Source organism: Zingiber officinale, chromosome 5A, assembly GCF_018446385.1.
Source record: "Zingiber officinale cultivar Zhangliang chromosome 5A, Zo_v1.1, whole genome shotgun sequence".
Lineage (NCBI taxonomy): Eukaryota > Viridiplantae > Streptophyta > Magnoliopsida > Zingiberales > Zingiberaceae > Zingiber > Zingiber officinale.
In genome coordinates this window covers 75,947,421-75,972,706 of record NC_055994.1, presented here as the reverse complement: position 1 = coordinate 75,972,706, position 25,286 = coordinate 75,947,421, and the positions used below count along the sequence as shown (strand labels likewise).

Here is a 25,286-nt window from a genome sequence, read left to right as displayed (position 1 = left end):
AACGGTTCGATTTTGAACCGGTTTTGAACCGGTGATAGACTTCGGTAACGTGAGGTGAAGTAAAAAATTTATCCTTTTACTTCACGTGCGTCTACTTCGGTAATTAACTACTTATTACTTCGGATAATATCCGAAGTCTATTGCTAATATATTAACATACTTTCAAAAATAACATTAGAATTCAATGGCATCTATAAATCATCAAAGCACGAGGGACAAATGATATAATCCAGAATTAATGAATTACATAATACTGTGATTACTTATAAATGAGTATTTATGAGTTGTGATAAAATCTATAATTAATTTATAATTTATTTTGTTTTAGGGTTGAAAATTGACGTGGTAAATTTCGGTCATGTTCGGGTGGAACAGCCCAAAGTGGCGCTCTGTTCCGGCCGGCTTCTGGTTCTCGTTGAACATGGCGAATAGGTACGTCTCCGTCGCGTTTCCGGGCTTCCTCGGCGTGCCCCCACCCTTGCGCACGTGCGCCACCAAGTTGTTGACGTATGCTGCGGCGTTCTCCACCGTCGCTCCCAATCCCCCGCCGCCCAACGGTCAACCTATCTCCGATACCACCATCTCCACCTCCGCCGCCCCGGCCTTCTCCAGCGCCGCGTGCACTAAGTCCACCATGGCGTCGAACAGGTTGTCGTACCCCAGCGCGTCGTCGCGCACCACCACGCCTGCGGTCCTGAATAGGGCGTAGTCCAGCGCCACAGACGGCGCTAATGTTGATCCTGTCCGGGCGCTGAGTCGACAGGCGCTGGGGACGTGGCGCTCTTGTTGACGGCGTATGAACCCCTAACTGGTGTGAGCTTCCGGTGAGAATCTGCAGACACAAAATCGAGCCGGGAAGGGGTTCCCGACGACGGTCCTCCGACGCTCAAGTCAGCTCCGGCGAGAAGAAATCGAGGCAGAATAACGAACGTGAAGACTAGCTACAGTAGATGAGAATGCATACCTCCGTCGAAGCCTAGGGTCTTTATATAGGACCCCTGGGAGACATGTGCATGCTTCTCGAGGCGTGCACGCTTCCCAAGACATACCTCAAAATGGATGTGTCAAAAAAGTACGTCTGGCGCCATACCGCCACCACCCGAGCATATCTCTGCCTTGACAGTGGAAACTTCCACCGTACGATTCTCTGTCCGACCCGACCGCCGACCATGCTGTTTGTCGGCGACACATGTCTCGAGAAGGATATCACCAGCTGTCCCTTTCGTCTTCTTCTACACCTTTTGTTTGCTACTAGTCTGAACGGGAGAGGTGCTTGGATTCACTGCCGTCCGGGAAGGGACATGTACCGGACTGAAAGGAAGAGACGCTCGGCCCGTCGCTCACCCGGTAGTTCGGTGGACATCATGGCCGAGCCGAGCGGGTTGTCCGCTCAGCTGAGGGCGACTAGCGCGGTCTTCTGAACAAAAGGAGTCTTGCTTGGCTTGTGAGCGTCGGAAGCTCGGCATAACGACCGAGCTATCAAAGCGCCGGCTCGGGCGCTATCCACGCCGATCGCTCAGATAGGTTAACTTTGACTACGATCGCCACAGGGCCGTTGACCATCCTCTGGGCAGGCCCCTCTTTCTTACCACCGGATCACGTGCCTCCCCCTTAAGTCTAGTCGAAGGAGGCTGTAGGTCCGACTGACTGGACTAGTATGCCAACACAGGGCCAACCAGTCAGGCATGCCGAGCGGACATAACATTACCTTATACCGCCGAACGGAGCCGTGTTCGCTATCACTTGGTAGAATTTTTACTGATTGGTCTGCCTATCTGAAGATGATCAGCGATAACCTGCCTCAGTTCTCCTCGGAATGCTCGCAAATCCCGTCTATCAGGGCAAAGCATGCGGCCACGCCTTCGTAATGGCCTTCATTAAATGCCCTCCTATGATTGACAGCCACGTGGCACCGCCGTTGTCATCGCACGCACGAGGCGACATGCTCGATGTGACCTCTTGCGGTTTGAATTCAACGGTGCGATTTGCCCTTGGGGCCTGCGACCTAGATCGAACAACTCCGCTCGGCCGAACCTCTCTTTTATAAAGTCGTAGCATTGTTCCTGCTTCATTTCGCAGTTTTCGCGTTTTGTGCTCCGACTACTTGGTGCTCATCGCTCCGTCGACGATTTGCGCTCAGGGTTCCGTTAATTCACGCTTTCCTTCCCTCCTCCAAGTAAGGCCATTGCTTTTTCTTTTCTTTGCCTCTGTTTTTCTCGCCTTTTTGAGCTTTTGGTGTTTCCCTGTCGTCTTTTTCGTTGACCTCCCTCTATTCTCACTTTCTCCACTGTTCCGTCGATGGCGAGTTCGTCACAACCGTCTGACCCTGCTCCCGACCTCTGGTATACCACCATGGAGAGCCGGTTTGATGCAGGTGATGTGGTGAGCCTCGTCCGCACCTTCGAACTTCCTCCTCACCATAAATTAGTATTAGCTACTTCGTCCGATCGACCTCATGATCCGCCGACTGACACTACTTGTTTCTTCCGAGACCAGTTTGTAGCTGGTCTGCATTTCCCCATACATCCGTTCGTCATTAAAGTATGCAATTATTTTCGCCTCCCACTCGGCCAACTCGTTCCAAACTCGTTTAGGTTGTTGTGCGACGTGGTTGTCTTATTTAGGCTGCACGACATCCCTTTAGTTCCCAAGATTTTTCATTACTTCTACTATCCCAAACAGTCTGAGTGGGGTACTTTCCTTTTCCAATCTCGGATCGGACTTGTCTACTTCGACAAAATGTCCACCTCCAATAAACACTGGAAAGAATACTTCTTCTTTCTGCGTTTGCCCGAATCGCCGCCCTTTCGAACCAAATGACAGATCACCGTACCCACTCCACCAGAGCTCGATAAATACAAGAGCTACCCTACCACCATTTTGACGCAACCACCTACGCCGTAGTTCAACATCCAGTGCCCGTAGGGTGTGCTATACATTATTCGCCGAGTCCGCATAACTTCCGAGCAAACATGGCAGGGTAAGAGCTTTCGATCCTCTTTCTTTTGATCTAACTGATTTGTTTTCCCTTTGCACCGACATCATGATGCACTGCCATACCGCGGATGAGGTTGAGGGCCGCGAGATTGTCGGGTCATAAGGAGATGGCCGACCTTGGCATTGCGCGGTCGGCCTACACGAAGGGAGAGCGAGCAGCACCCCTGCTATCTGTTGGATCGTGAAACGCCGATAGAGGGGGGGAATATCGATTCGAAAAACAACGAGTATAAACGCAGTGGAATAAGAAAATTGAACATGTGGATTTACTTCTTCGACGGCGAGCTCTCCTACTCGGCGTCCTTTCAGGTACTTTCGGGCAATTCACTAGAACTCAAAATGATAATTACAAAGCGAGCAAAAAATGCTAAACAAGAAACAAAGTTATACTCGATAGAAGGAAAGCTACAAGGAAAAGAGCATGTTGTCGGAGCTTTGTTAGCAGCCAGGAGGCAGAAAAGAGCAAAAGGTAGAAGACTTCTTCAGTTGTTTTTGAAGCTCCCCTACCCTCCTTTTATATGAGGCTCGGGGATCCCTTCCGGCGCCTGGTGGGTGGGCAGTCCAACCAAGAAGCTCCACGGGTGACGCGCAGTTTGGATGAAATTTGCCTCTGGGCGCGCTGGACGCTCGCCGGATCTGGCCGGCACTCGCTTCCTCGCTAATCCGTTGCAAGACAAACGTTAGTCCGGAGGCAAATAAGTATGCCCCGCAAAATAGTTTGTTAGCAGTATATAGATAAGCAAAAGAGTATGACTTAGATTCCGTCTTTCCGAGATCGGAATCTAGTCACGATCTCGACTTAGATATCCGAAATGGATCTAAGTCGGATCGATGCCTAATGCTCCCTTACGGAACGCGCGTCCTCACAATCACACCCTCCCGACTTACCTTACTTACCGCCGGACGTCCCCAGCCCCTTCGACCCCTCGACTTCTGCCAATCGGTGGTCACCTGCCACCCGCTTGACTTTCGCCACCATCCGGTCATCCGTCCGACCGGACTTCTCGGCAAGCGCCCCAACCCGCCCGCGACTTCTCGCCAAGCGTCCCGTCAACCTGCACTTCGACCCGTGGATTCTGACCTACTCCCGAGTCAGGGTTAGATCACAACAAACCTAACTTAACCTGATTTGTCATTCATCAAAACCTGAGTTAGACCGTTAGTGCTAACCGCACCAACAATCTCCCCCTTTTTGATGGAATGACAACCTGATTAAGTTAGTAAAAAATATGCGAAAAAGAGTTTAAACATTTTGTTCTAGTATGAGGTTTAAGTTAGTTTTTAATTTTATTTTATTTTTCTAACTTAACCATCTATCCCTCCCCCTTTGGCATTCATCAAATAAGGAAGACAAATTAACCATTCAACAATACAGAATGCATAAAAAACTGTAGGAAATTTAGGTTAACTTGGGGGAGTAATTTAGCTTTCGTTTCTTAACTTATGTAAAATAACTAAGTTTTGAAAATAGCTAATTTAGTAGCACAACTTAGTATTTAGTACATTTTGAGTAATTTTGAAAGATAATTTTTGCAAAATAAATTGACTTTGCAAAACTTAAGAAAGAGAATTTTAAGATCAAATTTTCAAAGTAAGTTTCAACTTTAAAAACACTTTTCAAACATGTGTTTTTAAAACCAAAATTTCAAGGTTTAGATTTTCAAAATGCGTTTCAACTTTGGAACACTTTTCAACCATGAGTTTTCAAAATCAAAGTTTCAAGACTGAGTTTGAATAAATTTACTTTTCAAGACTGAGTTTGCAAAGGATTCAATTTTCAAAACCTCAGTTTATAAAATCAAATTGAAGAATTTAGTTTTATAGAAACTAGTTTTCAAGAATAGGTTTATAAGGATAAGTTTTCAAGATTAAGGATTTCAAAACTAAGTTTGAAGAAAAATCTACTTTTCAATACTGACTAAGTTTGTAAAAACTTTATGTTTAAGGTGGAGAAAATAATTTAGGTGCTAAGTGTTGATTTAATTCTCCCCTTAAACCTGATATCTAAAATAAAGCTTTTGAAAATATTTGCTAAGAATTTTTAATATAAGATTTTCAAAGTAATTGGGGTAGAATTTTCTAAAGAGATTTTAAAGAGAAAAAATAACACTTAAGGAGATTAAAAAAACCTCCCCCTAAATTTGATACTCCTTTAATTTATTACTCTCCTTTAATTTATTAATTTTTCTAGGGGATTTAAAAAGAAAAAAATTGAACCTCCCCCTGAATTGGTTACTCCCTTAATTTAATATCTCCCCCTTAAGTTAATACTAAGGTTCGGTTGTGTTAAATTTCAAAGCCCTAACACATTTGTCTAATTTAGTAGCACTTATATTATTATCTCTGTATCCTTGGTATAACTGTTTATTTGAATTTGATTAATCAATTATTAATTAATTTTAGATTTAGGTGCTTAACTTTAATTTAAGGTTAAATAAGATAAGATTTTATTAATTCAATAACAGTTAAGTATTATCAATAATTTATTGATTAGTTTTTACTTAATTTAATAATTTAATACTTAGTGAAATAATTTAAATTTCATATTACTTGATTGAGTTGGTCAATGAAAGTGTTAGTTATTATTATTATTATTATTATTTTTATTTATTTATTTAATTTTTTTAAAGGGATTTCTAATGGGATTTCTAAAACATTATTTAAAAGGAATTTAAAATGATTTTTATAATATGTTTTATGTCAATTAACATACGTTTGATTCAGTTTTGATTTTAGATTTAAATTAATATTAGTGGTTAATTTAAGTTTAAGTTTAATTTTAAGTTTAAGTTAAAATTTTTAATTTTAATTATAATTTCAATATTAAGTTTTAATTTAAGATTTAATTTTCAGTTAAGTTAAATTAAAAAATAATTTTAAGGTTAAAATGATGTTTAAGATTAAAAATGAGTTTAAAGTCAAAATAATAATTTTTAAAGTGAAAATAATCTATAGAAATAATTTATTGTTATTGCTATTTTTTTTTAAGTTAACAGAATTTTATTATATTGAAAAAATAAGAAGAATTTCTCAAAATGATACATAATTTTTAAAATAGTTTTAAAACGATTTTTAAAATAGTTTTTTTTTAAAATGATTTTTAAAAGTTTTTAAAATAATTTTTGAAGTAATTGTTAAGTTAAAATAATTTTAAAAATATTTTTTAAGTTAATTAAAATAATTTTTATATTAAAATAATTTTAAGTTAAAATAATTTTTAAGTTAAAATAATTTTAATGTTAAAATAATTTTTAAAATAATTAAACTTTTTTTTTAAGTTAAAATAATTTTTATGTTAAAATAATTTTTAAATAATTTTTAAGTTAAAATTATTTTTAAAATATTTTTTAAGTTAAAATAAAAAAAATAATTTTTAAGTTAAAATAATTTTTATGTTAAAATAATTTTTAAAAGTGTTTTTAAATAATTTTTTAAATGAATTTTTAAAATAATTTTTAAATGAGTTTTTAAAATAATTTTTAAAAGATTTTTAAAATACTGTTGGATCGTGAAACGTCGATAGAGGGGGGGTGTGAATATCGATTCGAAAAACAATGAGTATAAACGCAGCGGAATAAGAAAATTGAACACAGTGGATTTACTTTGTTCGGAGCCTGTGACGACTCCTACTCGAAGGCCCGTACTTCGTGAGTACTTTCGTTGGGCAATTCACTAGCAGTTCGAAATGATAATTACAAAGGCAGTACAAGAAATGCTAATAAACAGTAAAACAAAGCTATACCGATAGAAGGAAAGCTACAAGGAAAAGAGCGTGTTGTCGGAGCTTTGTTAGCGTCGTAGGAGCACAGAGCAGCAGAGCAAGCAGTAGAAGACTTTCTTTCAGTTGTTGTTTTGAAGCTCCCCTCTGACCCTCCTTTTATATGAGGCTCGGGGCGCCCTGGATCCCTTCCGGGCGCCCTGGTGGGACGTGGCAGGTCCAACCAGCAAGCTCCACGTGGCGACGCGCGAGTTTGGATGAAATTTACCTCCCGGGCGCCCGGACCCTGTTTTCCCGCAGAATCCGTCCTGTAAGACAAACGTTAGTCCGGAGGCAAACACTACAAGAAAAAAGCCTAACAACAACGGTTTTTCACTGTTGTCGTAGCCCATTTTGAACTGTTGTTAAAGGCCGTGTTGTTAAAAGGGGTGCCCAAAGACAACAGTTTTTAACCGTTGTCTTTGAAGGCAAAGACAACAGTTTTTAACCGTTGTCTTTGAAGGCAAAGACAACATTTTTACAACAGTGAAAAACTGTTGTCTTTTCCTTCAAAGACAACAGTTTTTCACTGTTGTCTTTGAGCGTCTACCTTTAATAACAGGGTCTTCAATAACAGTTTTAAACTATCTACGACAATGGTGAAAAACTGTTGTCTTTTTTAGAAAAAAAATTAAAATAATTAATACACAATTTTCCAATATTATAAATCATTCAAAATAATAAATTTCAAAATAAAATTTAATATACAATTTTTTAACATTCAAAAATAATATCTAAACATTCTGAAGAAATTTCATAAGCAACCAACAAAATTTCATAAGCAATCAACAAAATGATAACACTATTAAAATAAAGGTAGAACAATATAACACAAGATTGTCTACTTAGATGTCGGTGAAGAGGAGGGATTGCAGCTCCTAGTGCTCCTTAATTTGTTAAAGTCTCTTCATTTTTTTAGCTTATCGGCATTCTTCCCAATACTCTTGAGGACACCTATTCGAATAAAGATATATATTACAAATTAGCAACTAAACTGTACGTGTGATTCTAATTGCACTGCATAAATGTTACATAATCATAAAAATCATTTGATATAGTCATCTAATAGAAGTGCAAAAAGCGTTATCTACGTAACATAAATGGTAACCTCTTGAAACTATATGGTGACTCTTAAATTTCTTATTAAGCAGAATTTTCATTCTATGTCACTGCATACAAAGCTTCTATTATAAATCATGCAAACATTATTTTTCCCAGTAATCAAGCAGCATTAATTCTAAAAGGTACAATCTAATGCAAACGTTCCCACACACTCCATATGATGCTAAGGAGTAAGTCATACATTAAATTCTAAAAGGGACCATTAAAGGAAAGAATGCCTTAAATAAAAATGAATCCAGAAAGAGTAACAAAAATCAATGCAACATAATCTTAAAGAATAACATTATAGCAGGATAAAGATGTTAAAAAGAGCAGTAGATTGAAGAACAATCTATCATTGATCTAGACTTCTTTGGTCAAAAAGTATGCTACAATCCCAAATTAAGCATCATAGATGTATAATTCCATCAAAAGAACTAACTCGCTGTCCAAAAGTAAGTTAAAAAATGCATAAAATGATTTAGAGACCTAACAAAACCTAATCTTAATCTAATTAGAAAACTCTAATTAGCTCCACCCAACCTATTCATGAAAATTGAGACTTACTCAGTCTAAAACGCTAAATGTTGTACAATTAGGTAACTAGCCATGAATCTAAAAGATCGCACCTTGTCGAAAAAGGACAGCAAAAGTTGAGCAAGAGAGCTTTGGTTTATGATTATGCTAGATCTGAACCTCTGTATATTTGTGGAACACACATCCTCAAAAGGACTCCTAGAGAAGTTACTCCATCCTGCAGCAACAAACAGTAGAAAATACACATACACTAAGGAAAGGCCTATATCATAATTATAGACATGCAAGCATGCAAAAAAGACGTAAGAAATAAAGATGTTTCAAGGCTCTAGAAGATATATAGGGAATGTAGTTTAAAACAAAGATGTAGGGAATGCAGTTTAAAACAAAGATGTAGAAGCAAAATTCGAACTGCATGTATGCTTCACTAAGCATGTATTAGAGGGTTCAAACATTAATATCTTCTCTAGTGTCCCAAAACATTAGCTTGAAGAGTACATTTGAAGAGGTAATATAAAACATAATGCCAAAGGAACAGGTTTACATGGTGCAGTCTCATTAGTTCTTAATTTGCCTCAACTTGAGAGTTTAACTAATTTCTTGAGTTTGCATGGTGTAATCTTTTGGGTCTCAATCTCATGAAGGTGGAAGGGGCTGCTGCAGAGGGAGGAAGAACTCCTTGCATCTAGGACACCTTTGCACACGAAGGTTAAATTTCGTTTAACAAGAAAAAAGCACTAATTTAGTGACTGCAAACTCTAAAATGTCTTCAGAATCTCAGGGAGAACAGAGGACAAAAGAACTGGAGACAGCAGCTGATCAGTATCACAAGTACAAGGTCGATCGTGAGTTTTTTAGGCAATTATGCAATCCTGTGAACTGTAGGCATATAAAATTTTGGTTTTTCTTGTTGGCAGGAAGATGTGAAGTTGATGCATGACATGGGCCTGGATGCCTACAGATTCTCTATCTCCTGGAGCAGAGTCATTCCTAGTCGGCATTCACCTTGCAATAATTTATTTTCTTGACCAAATAGTTTAAGCATTACATGATTCTAATTGGTGCCATGTTGCAGATGGTAGAGGGCCAGTTAATCCAGAAGGGGTGCAATATTATAATAACTTGATCAATGAACTCAAGAAATATGGTACAATTAGAATAGTGGTCATACCTTAACAATTTTCAGTCACAATTTTACCAAACTGTGTTTGGCCGGCAGGAATTGAACCTCATGTCACTCTTCTTCACTTTGACCTCCCCCAATCTTTGGAAGATGAATATTCTGGATTCTTGAGTCCAAAGATTGTGTACATTTCTACTACAGCCCTTTCATTTGCATCTCCTCGAATAATGTCTAAGATAGTGTCCATTGTGATGCAGAGAGGACTTCACTGCTTATGCTGATGTGTGCTTTAGAGAGTTTGGGGATAGAGTGAAATACTGGATCACTGTTAATGAGCCAAACATTGAACCCATCCTTGGCCATGATCTGGGAATATTTCCACCAAATCACTGCTCTTCCTCCTTGGCCTCTTCCCTTGGCCTCAATTGCAGCAATGGGAATTCATCTGTTGAACCATATGTAGCTGGTCATAACCTTTTGCTTTCCCATGCATCAGCAGTCTCCCTATACAGAAAGAAATATCAGGTTTCAGCATCAGTTTCTCTTTTAATTGAATGATCTAAATGTTATTCAGGGTGTTATCTAAAATAGAGTGTTGTTCTTGTGCAAAAGCCAAATCATGGGGGATATATTGGAATTACCTTACTAGGGATCTGGTTTGAGCCAGCTACAAGATTACTAGATGATATAGCAACAGTTAATAGAGCACTCGATTTTCTAATAGGCTAGTGAGTAAAGCAAACAATACACTGAAATCTTTGTTTTTGTTCTGACTGGTGACATCAAAAAATTGTTTTCTCTAGTCTAAGATAATACTGATGCATAATAATACCATTACTTCCAAAAAGACATCATTGTTTGGAGAAAAAGAACACTAATAAAATGGCAATTCATAAGAGTTAGGCAATTGATAAAACTTATAAACGTGTAATATAAAGTCAAGATTCAAGAATGTGAAAATGAGTAGAACAATAAAAAGAGATGCACGAGCAAATATTTGCTCATGATAAAAATCATAGAGCATGAACCAACCAAGGTATATGTTCCATAACCATTTTAAGTGAAAGGGTCACTATCTATTCATCTCCATTTGGCTCATGGGCATCAAACAAATTCCTTTTATGGCATCAACCAAAATTTACTTCATAATCGCAAATAACCAGCAAAAAAGAGGTCATTTTTAAATATTTTCTATGACTAACATAACCAACTCACATCTTTTAGATATCTAGGCAATTAAAGAATGACAAAGGACAAAGCATAAGACAAAAAAAAAAGCAATAAGAGAGAGAACCTTCTCTAACTGTTTAAAGTCATCTTCCACTGAACTTGTAACATTATGTACATTGTAATCAATCCATCAAACATGGTTCCCTATTAATATCACATGTATCATAACATGATGCATGGTATCCACATAAACTTCAGGTCACTAAGTATCAAAAGAAAAACTTAATTGATCTATGACAAGGACTGAGAGATCTATCATGATTTGAACAAGTTCCTTCACTGATTCTACAACCTTTAACAAAAATTATCCATAAAGTCCTGAAACATTTAGATGATACTAATACGCAAAGCCATTGAACCTCATAACACCAACCCATAAATGAATAAGATGGATTTACTGACCCAGGCAATCCAAATGTTTCAAAATATGTTACATGTATAATCTCCCTTTCCCTCTCTCTTGTCAATGCTTCATTTTACTTCAGTGTGGAAATTTGAACATCACTAAAACCCTACAAAAAGGGTCAAAACCAAAGAAAAAAAGATCAGAATAGAAATTAAGTTATTAACATGTGAGATGGAAACAATCTTATGTTTAATCACGGAAGAAAAAAAAATCCGCACACTTGAGTCAACAAATCATTAAGAAGTTTTGCACTAATAGTTGTCTAAGCTACCCATTAGACATTCATTTCATACCTAAACTCAGACCTACTGACAAAGAAAAAGAAAGAATTACCACATCAGTGAAGGCGTCTTCTTTAGTAAATGGTGAGGAGGAGGCATTAAAGAAACACTAGCAGAGAAAGTTGAGGCGACACTAGTGAGGAGGCAGCGAAGATGGATGAAAGTCGAGGTGGCGAGGAGGAGGCGCTGGTGAGAAGGAGGCAACAAAGATGGCTAAAAGTCGAGGCGACGAGGAGGAGGCGGTGAAGATGGCTGAAAGTAGAGGCCGCGAGGAGGAGGTGGCGAGGCCGAAAGTTGAGGCGACGAAGAGGGCGGCGAGGAAGGAGGCAGCGAAGAGGGTGGTGAGGAGGGAGGCGGCGAAGAGGGCGGTGAGGAGGGAGGCGGCGAAGAAGGCGGTGAAGAGGGTGGTGAGGAGGGTGAGGAGGGAGGCGACGAAGAGGGCGGTGAGGAGGAGGCGGTGAAGAGTAGGGTTTTGGGAAAGAGACAGAAAAAAACAAGGCGTAAACAACACTTAATAGACAGAAAAATGACGAAGGAGAAAAAGTGGCGAAAGAAAAAATAATCGCATTCAACAACACTTAATAGACAACGGTTTTTAAAAACCATTGTCGTAATCCCAAAAAAGCGCACATAGACAACAGTTTTAAAAAACTGTTGTCGTACCCTTTAAAAACCGTTGTCGTATCCCCAAAAAAACATAAATAGACAACGGTTTTTAAAAACCGTTGTCATAGGCAAAAAAAATTACTAAAAGACAACAGTTTTTGTTAAAACCGTTGTTAAAAGGCAAAAAGACAACGGTTTGGTATAAAATCGTTATCGTTTGAGTGTTGTTGAATGACGTTTTTCTTGTAGTGAAATAATAAGTATGCCCTGCAAAATAGTTTGTTAGCATAGTTATATAGATAAGCAAAAAAGAGTATGACTTAGATTCCGTCTTTCCGTGACCGGAATCTAGTCACGATCTCGACTTAGATATCCGAAATGGATCTAAGCCGGATCGACGCCTAATGTTCCCTTCCCGGGAACGCGTCCTCACAGTCACTCCCCTCTAGTGACTTACCTTACTTACCTGCCAGACGTCCGGTCAGTCCTTCGACCCGTCTGGACTTCTTGCCAAGCGTCCGGTCAGCCCGTCGACCCTGGACTTCGCCGCTATCATCGCCCGGCCCGTTGGCCACCTGTGGACTTCTCGGTCAACCCAGACTGCTTCGCCAAGCGTCGCCAGTCAGCCGTCGACCCGCTTGGACTTCGTCTGCACACTCGGTCAGAGTGTTAGATCACAACAAACCTAACTTAACCTGATTTGTCATTCATCAAAACCTGAGTTAGACCGTTAGTGCTAACTGCACCAACACTATCGGGGGATTAGCCGTTCGGGTCTCTGCCACAGAAGCGGTGGGTGACGCTACTTCGTCCGCCAGACACCCCTCTACTCAAGACGAGGACGTGGAGCAATCGACCGAGGATGTTCCTTTAGTGATCCGTAAATGTCGCCGGACGGAGATACTTGCCCGTTCGGCGACACCTACGGAGCAGGTGTTTGAGCAGGTTGGCGCTCCTTCCACAGGGGTTGACTTAGCTCCGGCTTCTGTCGAAGCAATTTCCTCAGATCGCACTCTTTCCCAGCTCGATCGGCCGATGGATGCAATTGAAGCGCAACCAGTCAGTTCTTTGCCACCGGCCCGTTTACGTATATGGCCCTCCGGCAACATTTTCGCTCCGATCGACCAGTCCTCCGGTCCTTCAGGTTCAGCTCAGTCTGCTCCGAGCGGCCGCTGAATAGTTAAGGCCATCCTGCACCTACCAACAGAAGAGTTCCTTCTAGCAGTTGACCGACCGACATTTCCAGAGCACCAGATCACCATTCGTGGGTTGCTTGCCAGAATATGGGAGGATGCAAGGGCCTGTGTTGCCATGATGACCCCTGGTCAGCTCGGCGACAACCATCTGCAACAAGCCACCGATGTATACCTCCCCCTCCTTCCTTCACATTATTATTTTTGCTTGGCTTTTAATGTTATTTTCTTTGAGTGCAGAGTTGGGTGGAGAGCATCGCAGTCAGCAACCGCTTGGCGCTGCTAGAGGAAGAGTTAAAGAAACCTAATATTTCCGGGGGAGCCTCGGTCCAGGGGCCTTCACCTGCTGAGCTGAAGGCCGAGCTAGTCGATACAAAGAGGCTCCTGGAGGATGAGCGGCATAAATCCTCTGGACTGGAAACCACGGTGGCTCAGCTCGAAGCCAAGGTCAAGGCACATGACCAGGAGATCAAGCTGGCGACTGCGGAGAAGAACAAGGCCATTACTGATCTGGACGCAAAAAATGTTGAGGCCCGGGCGTTGGAGCAACGTGTCCAGGAATTAGCCGACATGCTATCCGCCGAACGGAAAAGTCGATCGATGGAAAAGACTGAATTCCAAGGAGAACTAAAGAATCTCCTAGACGCCCTTGAAGCTTCTCGAGCCGCCCTTAAGGAGTACCAGGACGACGAATCAGGCCGCTTTACTGTGATGAGGCAAGCTCATGTTCGCTCGGATGATTTTTCCTAGAAGGTCTGTGACCGGCTCGTTGTCGCCTTGAGGAGGCCATTAATTCGACGACTGCTTATCTGAAGGGTAAGGGTCACCTTTCTGAAGCGACGACTATCCCGCTTAAGGATTTGGCCGGGCTGCTCGATGCCATCCCTGAGCCAATCTTTGATTATCTGGAGTGAGGAGGGTTAATCCTTTTGTAAGTCATTTTTATAAGTCGTGGATGTGTGTTGGTCGTCCGGCTGGAACTTTTTTAATGAAATTAGTTTTTCCGTGTTTACTCCTGTCATTGGTTGATTGCTTAGGTCCGAGCGGAATACTTGACCTTAACTTCTGATAAGTCCCAGGACAGCGGCTCCTGGATATGAAATCGTCGTTCGACCACTAACCGGCGATTTAGATATTCTTTCGATCGGATATTCATGCTTGCCGAACTGACCCTTAGGTTGTCATTCGACTCTAGGGTTTTATTGTCGCCACCCGACGGGCTTTTGGCCGGGGGGTTTATAGTCGTCGATTTTGACTCCAGAGTTTAACGCCATTGCTCGACGGTCTTCCGAGCGGGATATTTATGGTCGCCGCTTTGACCCTAGAGTTTAACGTCGCCTATCGACGGTCTTCCGAGTGGGATATTTATGGTCGTCGCTTCGACCCTAGAGTTTAACGTCACCGCTCGACGGTCTTCCGAGCGGGATATTTATGGTCGCCGCTTCGACCTTAGAGTTTAACGTCGTCGCTCGACGGTCTTCTGAGCGGGATATTTATGGTCGCCGCTTCGACCCTAGAGTTTAATGTCGCCGCTCGACGGTTTTCATGGGGCCTAGCCGTTCGGCGTATTCTTTTCTTTTTGCTATCATTCCTGCATTCAAAGGGAACCAAGGAAAGGAAAGTATATATAACGAATTACATGGGCACACCTTTTATCAACTCGATACGGCTGGAGATACTTAGCGCTCCATGGTCGTTCTAGCTACCGTCCATCTTCATCCTCGAGGTAATAGGCGCCCGATCGGAGCTTCTCGATGACCTTGAAGGGCCCAGCCCAGGGTGCCTCCATCTTGCTTACATCTCCGACCAGCTTCACCTTTTTCCATACAAAGTCGCCGACTTGGAATGCCCTGGGAATCACTCGCCTGTTGTAATTCTGCTTCATTCTTTGCCGGTACGCCATTAGCAGGACGGATTCCTTGGCTCGTGCCTCGTCTACTATGTCCAACTCCAGTTACCTCCGCTCGGCGTTACTCACGTCGTACTGTTGCACCCGATCGGATTCTACTCCGACCTCCACGGGAACGACAGCCTCCCCTCCGTACACCAAGTGGAAAGGCGTGATACCCGTTCCCTCCTTAGGGGTAGTGCGAATCGCCCATAACACGCCCGGGAGCTCATCTACCCAGCTGCCACCGATATGGTCGAGCTGAACTCGAAGAATCCGAAAGATCTCCCGATTAGCGACCTCAGCCTACCCGTTGCTCTGCGGATAAGCCACGGAGGTGAAGTGTTGCTAAATGTCATACCCCTTGCACCATTCTCTGAGTTGCTGTCCGATGAATTGTCGCTCATTGTCGAACACGAGCCGTCATGGAATGCCGAACCGACATATTATGTGCTGCCAGATGAACTTCTTGACCATCTGCTCGGTTATTCTCGCGAGCGGTTCGGCTTCCACCCACTTTGAGAAATAGTCTACTGCTACCAGTAAAAATGTTCGCTGTCCGGTCGCCATTGGAAATGGTCCTACAATGTCCATGCCCCATTGATCAAAATGGCAGGACACTGTAGATGTCTTTAACTCCTCCGTGGGATGATGTGAGAAATTATGATATTTTTGGCAAGATAAGCACGTGGCGACTGTCCAAGCGGCGCCCTCCTGTAAAGTTGGCCAAAAGTAGCCTGCCAAAAGAATCTTTCTTGTTAACGAGTGACCGCCTGGATGCCTACCGCATAAGCCTTGGTGTACCTCTTGTAGAATATAGTCCACGTCCTCCGAACCAACACATTTGAGCAGAGGCCTGGAGAATGCTTTTTTGTAGAGCTGGTTGCCAATGAGGACGAACCGACCAGCTCTCTTCCTGAGCAGATGTGCTTCCTCTCGATCGAAAGGTGTTGCCCCTGACCTCAGAAATTCTGCTATAGCCGTCCGCCAGTCATTTGGGAATGTGAACCCCTCCATCCGGTCGATGTGGCCGGTGACCAGAGATACCTGCTCGATTGACTGTTGGATGACAATTGGTGATATCGAGCTAGCTAGCTTAGCTAGCTCATCTGCAACCTGATTCTCCGCTCGGGGGATCTTCTGGATGAGCACCTCTTGAAAACTGGCCTTTAGTTTTTCGAAGGCTCCCGCATAAAGCTTGAGCCTGGCGTTGCTTATCTCGAATGCTCCTGAGAGTTGCTGAGCCGCCAACTGTGAATCTGAATGAATCAAGACTTTACTGGCTCCCACATGCCGAGCGGCCTGTAGGCCCGCTATCAACGCCTCATACTCTGCTTCATTATTGGTCGTTCGATAATCCAGCCGTACGAACAAATGCATCCGTTCCCCGTGGGGGGAGATTAACAATACACCGATCCCACTTCCTTGCCGAGTGGACGATCCGTCCACGTACACCCTCCAGGTGGCTTCGGGCTAGGGATCTGGTACCTCAGTGACAAAATCTACTAACGACTGCACTTTGATGGCCGTCCGGGGATGATACCGTATGTCAAATTCGCTAAGTTCTGTGGTCCATTTGATTAGCCGACCGGACGCCTCTGGATTGAGAAGGACCCTCCCCAGGGGGTTGTTCGTCATTACAACGATCGAGTGCGCCAGAAAATAAGGGCAGAGCCTTCGAGCGGCGAGTACTAGCGCAAAGGCTAATTTCTCGAGACCAGTGTAGCGGGACTCAGCATCCTTTAATATGTGGCTTAAGAAGTACACAAGTTGTTCTTCACCGTTTGACCTCACAAGAGCCGACCCGACGGCATATTCAGTCGAGGACAAGTAAACTCTAAGCACTTCCCCGGCAACTGGCTTGGCTAACACAGGTAAGGAATTGAGGTATACTTTGAGCTCTTCGAAGGCTTTGTCACACTCTGCGTCCCATTGGAACTTAGTGGCTCGGCGCAGAATCTTAAAAATGGCAAGCTTCGGTCAACGATCTTCGAGATGAATCTGGACAGCGCGGTTATTCGTCCCGTAAGGCGTTGAGCTTCCTTCAGATTTCTGGGAGGCGGAATGTCTTGCAGCGCTTTCACTTTACTAGGATTTACCTCTATGTCCTGCTTGGTCACGATGTACCCCAGGAAACACCCACTTTTTACTCCGAACAGACACTTCTGGGATTTAGCTTGACCCCGTATATCCTCAGCGTCCCGAAGGTTTCCTCTATATCTGCACAAAGGTTGACCGCTCGGATTGATTTAATAAGTATGTCATCAACGTATACCTCCAGGTTTCGCCCAATCTGCTTCCGGAACACTTTGTTCATGAGCCGCTGGTATGTAGCACCTGCGTTCTTCAATCCGAACGACATCACGTTGTAGCAGTAAGTGTCGTTTGCAGTTATGAAGCTTACTTTCTCCTGATCGTCACGGGCGAGCGGCACTTGATGGTACCCCTGATATGCATCCAGCATGCATATCAGCTCGCACCCAGCCGTCGAATCCACCATTTGATCAATCCGGGGCAAAGGGTAAAAATCCTTCGGGCATGCCTTGTTCAGATCCTGGAAGTCGATGCAGACTCTCCACTTGTTACCTGGCTTGGAGACCAGCACCACATTCGCGAGCCAGCTCGGGAATTACACTTCCCGTATATGACCGACTTCCAGAAGCTTCTCGACCTCCGCTCGGATGATGACATTATGTTCCGCGTTGAAGTCCCTCTTTCTCTGCTTTATGGGTCGAGCGTCCGGTCGGACATGAAGCTCGTGCTGTGCGACGCTCGGCGAGATGCCTGGTAGCTCACGTGTTGACCACGCGAAGACGTCATTGTTGCGCTGTAGGCATCTGATCAGCTCCTCCTTTGGGCCGACTTCCAGGTCGGATGCAACGAAGGTGGTGGCCTCCGGTCGGCCATCCCGGATCTGCACTTCTTATTGTTCTTCATAAACTAAGGTGGGAGGCCTTTCAGTTATAGCATTTACCTCGATCTGGGGGGCCTTCCGAGCGGACCTCAACTCGGCTCGGACCATTTCCACATAGCAGTGCCGCGCTGCCAACTAATCGCCTCTGACTTCTCCCACTTGATCCTCGACAGGGAACTTGATCTTCTGATAGAATCTTGAGACGACAACCCGGAATTCACTGAGGGCTGGTCACCCAAAATGACGTTATATGCCGAAGGCGCATCCACTACGATGAAGTTAGTGGTCCGCGTCCTTCTGAGCGGCTCTTCACCGAGCGAAATGGCCAATTTCATTTGGCCGACTGGCTGAACCTCGTTACCAGTGAATCCGAACAGGGGCGTTGTCATAGGCAGCAACTCAGCCCTGTCGATCTGAAGCTGGTCGAACGTCCTCTTGAAGATGATATTGACCGAGCTCCCTATGTCAATAAAGATGCAATGAATAGTATAGGTTGCTATTACCGCTCGGATAATGAGGGCGTCATCGTGAGGCATTTCAACTCCGTCGAGGTCGCGAGGGCCGAATATGATCTCGGGCCCATTCGCCTTCTCTCGACTACATCCTACGGTATGGATCTACAACCGTCGGGCGTACGACTTGCGGGCTCGGTTGGAGTCTCCGGTGGTTGGCCCTCCAACGATGATGTTGATTTCCCCCCAAGCGGTGTTGCTCCTATTTTCTTCCTCCCGAGCAGACGGTCTGGCTTGCTCTTGGGAGGCTCGGGGTTTGCTTCTTGGTTGGTGCGGATGGGGGTTGCTTCTTGGTTGGTGCGGATGTCGCTGCTCGGGTGACTGTCGGGCTGTTCGTCGTCCGGCGTTTTGGTGATTATAATGTCGGTCAAGTGAAGGTGATCAGCGGCGATAGTTCCTTGGCTTAGTGACAGGGGCGAGACTCCGACAGTTGCGGGTGTTGTGGGTTGCCGACTGATGAAGTGAACAAAACATGGGAGTCCATACCTTTCCTCTCGGCTTAGGCCGTTCGACCTCCACGTGTTGGACAGCGTGCGGTCTTGATTCCTGATGCGGCCTCATCCCCTCAACCCGGGGTCCTCTGGGTGGCTGATGAATGGCTTGAGGCCGCCGCTCGGTCGGTACTGCTAACTCTGCCGGTGTTTCCTTTTTACGGGCCGCTTGCGCCTCCTCCATGTTGATGTATTCACTCGCCTTTTTCAACATATGGTCATAATCACGCGGCGACTTCCTGATGAGCGAGCGAAAGAATTCGCCATCCATCAACCCCTGGGTGAAGGCGTGCATCATGGTCTCGGATGAGATTGTGGGAATGTCTAGAGCGGCCTGGTTGAATCGCTGGATGTACGCTCGGAGAGTCTCTCTGGCCCCCTGCTTCATAGAGAACAGAATGACACTGGTCTTTTGGTAGCGCCTGCTACTTGTAAAGTGATGGAGGAAAATCGTTCGGAAATTCTTAAAACTCCGAATCGATCCGTTCGGCAGCCTCCGGAACCAATGTTGTGCGGAGCCGGACAGGGTGGTGAGGAAGACCCTGCATTTTACTCCGTCGGTGTATTGATGAAGAGTGGCGGCGTTGTCGAACTTACCGAGGTGATCGTTCGGGTCGATTATACCATTATACTCTCCGATCGCTAGCGGGGCGTAATGCTTTGGGAGCGGGTCTTGTAGAATCGCCTCAGAGAACTGGCGATTGATCCGCTCGGGGGATAACTCGGTTCGAGGCGCCTTTCCTTTCCTAGCATCCCGCACGAGCGCTTCATCGGATGATCCCTGGTTAGCTTGGGCCAACTCGGACGGAGTCTGGAACAAGGCCCGATGGAAGGGAATAGGGGCGGCGGGTGCCTCTCCTGGCGTGCCGGTCCATCCTCTATTCTGCGCCCACGTAGAAAATTGCTCCTGTCGATCTTCTTGTGCCGCTCGACCCCCTGATGCTCAGGTGACCTGCTGTGCCAACCGCTCGGCGTGAGCCTTTTGTTGCTGCTCCACTATCTTCGCTGCTCGCGCCTGGATGAGCGCTTCAAGCTCTTCTTGGGAGAGCGTCACAGTATGTTGACGTCCAGATTCTTCCATCGCCTCGGCTCCGGATTCAGGTGCGTTCCTACAGACAGCGTCAATTTGATCCTATCCGGGCGCTGAGTCGATAGACGCTGGGGACGTGGCGCTCTTGTTGACAGCGTATGAACCCCTAACTGGTGTGAGCCTCCGGTGAGAACCTGCAAACACAAAACCGAGCCGGGAAGGGGTTCCCGGCGACGACCCTCTGACGCTCAAGTCAGCTCCTACGAGAAAAAATCGAGGCAGAATAACGAGCGTGAAGACTAGCTACAGTAGATGAGAATGCATACCTCCGTCGAAGCCTGGGGTCTTTATATAGGACCCCTGGGAGGCACGTGCACGTTTCTCGAGGCATGCGTGCTTCCCAGGACATACCTCAAAATGGATGTGTTAGAAAAGTACGTCTGGCGCCATACCGCAACCGTCCGAGCATATCTCTGCCTTGACAATGGAAACTTCCATCGTACGATTCTCTGTCCGGCCCGGACGCCGACCATACTGTTTGTCGGCGACACATGTCTCGAGAAGGATATCACCAGCTGCCCCCTTCGTCTTCTTCTACACCTTTTGTCTGCTACTAGTTTGAACAGGAGAGGTTCTTGGACTCATTGTCGTCTGGGAAGGGACATGTACCGGACTGAAAGGAAGAGACGCTCGGTCCGGCGCTCATCCGGTAGTTCGGTGGACATCCTTGCTGAGCCGAGCGGGTTGTCCGCTCGGCTGAAGGCGACTGGCGCGGTCTTCTGAACAAAAGGAGTCCTGCTTGGCTTGTGAGCGTCGGAAGCTCGGCATAACGGCCGAGCAGTCAAAGCGCCGGCTCGGGCGCTATCCGCGTCGATCGCTCAGATAGGTTAACTTTGACTACGACCGCCACAAGGCCGTTGACCATCCTCCGAGCGGGCCCCTCTTTCTTACCACCGGATCAGGGGTTATTACGTCGGCGGCGGCCTCCGAGAACACCCCCTGTGACGGCGGGTACGACACGCCGAGCGCCATTGTGGCCACCGACGTGGTGACGGGGATTCGGAGCCCGGCCGCTCTCACGGCGGCGGCGAGGTTGCGCATGGCTGGGAGCACGTTCCCCGCGGTGTCCCCGGGGACTACCTCGTTCCCTGCGTTGATGTAGCGGAAGCGGACGGAGCCGGCGAAGGGGGCGACGTTGGCCGCGACCCATTTCTCGACAGCGGAGGGGTCCGCGGCGAAGCCGCAGAGCTCCTCATTGAGCATGCCGAGGACGACCTCGATATCGGAACCGCGGAGGGTGGCGAGGGCGGCGGTGTCGGGGTGGAAGAGACGGAGCCTGCCGATGCCGCGGGACTCGAAGAGAGACACCACTTGTGCCGGCGATGAGAGGTTGTCGCTGAGCATACCGTAGTTTACTCCGACGACGGTCCCCTGAGCTTCTGCAATAATCACGAGCTCTGTTTTTTCGTATGCAACGATCGAATTTCGAAGAAAAAACAAGAAAATTGTACCTGATCGAGAACAGAAATCGATCAAAGTTGTAAAAATCAGTAGAACAATCATGATCAAATTCGTGATTTTCACACCTCTTTCAATCGATTCAATGAATTTTATCCCAAGAAAACTTGAGGTTTATATAAACAGAGGACGTAGTTAGGACAACGGCCCACCAACAAATTTATGATAGAAATTTTTCACATTAATTTTGGAATTTTCCTCTTCTGTTTTTTCCCCCACTTTTGCAATACGGTAGAAAATAATTTTGGTTAAATTTAATATTTTTCTTCAAATTTTTATCCTGGGTAAATCGGAAAAGAAATCTAACATCCTTTGATTGATATGCCTAGGTGACAATTTTTTCCTATTGGTGTAACTTCAAATTTACAATGAAAAATTTAGAGAATAAGAAATTTACAAGATCACGAGCAAGTTTAATGGTATTCTAAGCAAATTATTATTTTTTATGAAAAAAATTGATGATATTATGGGTTTGCTAAGTCATCACTTTGTCATGACTTAGGTTTACAATTAAAAATTGGTTCAGTTATTAAAATCATTTATTTTCAAAATAGTTTTAAAAAATATATAATTATTATAATTATAGAAATTATTAGGTATCAAATAAATTCAAATTTGCTCATCTAACAATCTACTTCGACTTAGGTTTTGTGAATATGTAGATGGAGCTCATGACTTTAACAAACCGTTTGGGATTTTTGGTCAGTGTTGGTTGACTACTTAACTACCACCTCGAGAACTTTAAATTTAATGAATTCATATTGTAAATAGATAAGAAAGAAAAAAGATTTATATTAAAAATATTTTTAATATTATTTATAAAACATTAATTATATATATATATTTTAAAAAGTTCTTTTACTAATTTTTAGTATTTTATTAAAATATTTTTTAAAGCTAAATAGGTTTAAGTTCTTTTTGATCATTTTTGACTTCCGTCAAACTCGGGCTTGTTTTACGCACTAACCCTAGCCAACTTAGATTGTACTTAACCTGACTTCTTGCATATTATCATGGGTCTAAACCATGTGTCATTGTGAGTCCAAGGTATACCTAACTTGGAAACGATTGAGTAAGACCCCTACTATTGCTTCATCTTCTTCGATGGCCTTAATAGACATTTAATTATTTAGTTGTGAACTTATCCATCAACTTGAAGCTCAAACCTCATGAAGGGTTGTGATGGGTTTCCATCTTTTTTTTAACCTCAATGCGTATTTAGTTTCGAAACCATCAACCCAACGCTTAACCTCACGAATTTGGATCTCTACACACGTCTACACCGACGCCTATTTAAACTCACAAGTAATAAAACTTTTAAGTTGTTGGAAAGGTCATTAGCCTTTCGTTCTATTGAACCTTGAAGATTATTGATAATCATGATTTTGCTATATTATTTTGAATCATAATACATGTTTTTATTGATCTATTCATAGCTTAAATTTATATTTGCATTATATTTCATAATTGCATTTGATTTTGGACTTAATTACAAATTAGCCTATTTTCATGGTATTTGATGCTAATGTTTGATTATGATTTTGTAGGCATTAAAAGGGTCATGGACCCGATCAGATTGGACCACACTTGGGCTCAAATCTACGGCTAAACGAAGCGATCAAGCCTTGGAGTGTTTTGGACCATCCATTGAAGATCAAGCAGATCTGGGCTATCCGTTGAAGATCTGGTCAATCCAACCTAATGAGAAACACATCTCAGCCGTCGATGAAGATCTAGAGCTTTCTATTCTGATCTGAGACATCTCCACCGTTGATCAAGCCCGAATTAATCTGGACCGTCCGATCAGATTTGAAAGGGGTATAAAGGCTTTGAGAAGCTACAGTACAAGCTTGGGCTCGACATTTCCGCGACAAAAGCACTGTTCCTCCTTCTTCTTCCTTGCAGTGCCGCAGCTCCCATTCTCCATTTCAAATCCAGAGCTTAGCTTCTTCATCGCCGGCGATCACTGAGCATCTGGCGTTCATCGTCCGAGGTCAGGAAGCGGCGAAGGGTGTTTCCCCAGTCCGTGAGCCTAGTTCTGATTTCTTTCCGCAATCCGGACGAGGGCGGTCCCAGTCTGCCATTTCCATCATCACCGGAGCTCGAAGAGTGTTTCCCAGAAGCTCCGATCGTCTTCCGACTACCATTCCATCCGCGATATCCAAATTGATCTGATCAATCGATTTAAGTCCGCAATTCTAGAATCGAGCTCCTGTTCTTCGTGCGATGTGTGTGCAGCTGACTCGTGAGCCCGAAGGGCGGTTCCTAGAGGCAGTGAATGAGAAAATGCATTATCTGGAAGCTTTATTCTTCGCTGGTGGTCACCCGAAGGGTGTTTCTCAGAGGTTACTCTGCTTTTCGGCAGAATGGAGAAGATTTGTTCCGGATTGGGTTTGTGGAATGCTATAGATTAGGTTTTCTTATTTTGTCTTTGATTTGTTGAAGAACCAGCTCAGATCTGATGATCTGATTCTGTTCTTGCTATTTCGTTTTGTTAGAGTTTAATTCCTGCAAATCTGTTCCTATTTTCCTACTTGAAATCCCTGATTTTGTTGCACCTTTACAATTTAATTCTTGCTTCAGATACTAACTTAGTCTAGCAATCTAGTTCTGTTTTTGAATTCTTCATTTCAGTTTATACCAGTTAGTGTTTAGTTTAGATTTTTGAATGTGTGTTCTTGCTTAACATTTCATATTTTAAATGAATGTGAACTAGGTTGAATGTTGAATGAATCACTTAACCTTCTCATTGTTGACCTCCTTTATTATTCTTGATTGAAGTTGTAAATGGGAGTTTTGATAGTTGATGAATTAGTTTCGATTGTGCAAGAATAAGATGTGAATGAATTGTTTGATTTATGAGTGTGATCTGGATGTAGCATGTTATTTTGGTTAATGCAAGACTAAATTTAGACTCAGCCTTAATTGTTGAGCTCTTATTTTAGTTATCATATCTGACTTACTGTGGTTGTAGATTGGAAATATAGCAATTGATTCATTTTACTCAATGGTGCATTTAAATCAGAATTAGTTGTTGTTGCTTGATGAGATGGAATAGAATCATGTCTAAATGAGATTGACCTTTCTTGAATCTGTTCTTGATTTGATTAGATAAGATAATTTGAAACGTGAGTCAAATAGAAGTACCTAGTTGACCTTGATGACATTAGAATTTGATGTGAACCGAATCTAGAGTACGTATACACACTAACTAGTTGGCCTTGGAAAAAAATACAACTTGGGACTCGTTACTACAACACTTGTTTTAATTTTAATGAGTTTCAATAATAATTAATTTGGAGCGCCTCGTGACATGCAAAATGGCCGACACCAATCATCTCGATGCCTCACATGCTTATTGATCCTGTTCGAAAATTATGGAGACAAAAAGTTTGGGATACGGTTATTACGTTGACTGGATATAGACCATGCTCTGATCTACAAGCATAAGAAACGCCAGTACCGAACCAGAGAAGGGGTCTCGGCATTGACCATCCGATGTTCAAGTCAGTCACCAGTACGAAGAAGAAGACAGAATAATAGTAGCACAGGCGTAAATAGTGAATAATGTGTACCTGCGCCGATGTACGAACCCCCTTTATATAATGCCCTGATGAACGACGTATGCACTTTTTGAGGCATGGGCACGTTCTCCCATTGGTCGCAGACACGTTCCTCAATTGGTCCTGGACACGTGGTCAT

General features: G+C 43.7%; 1 pseudogene; it reads right to left on the bottom strand.

The window, feature by feature from the left end:
- Positions 1–220: 220 nt before the first annotated feature.
- On the bottom strand, positions 221–25,286 carry LOC121979659 (annotated as a pseudogene).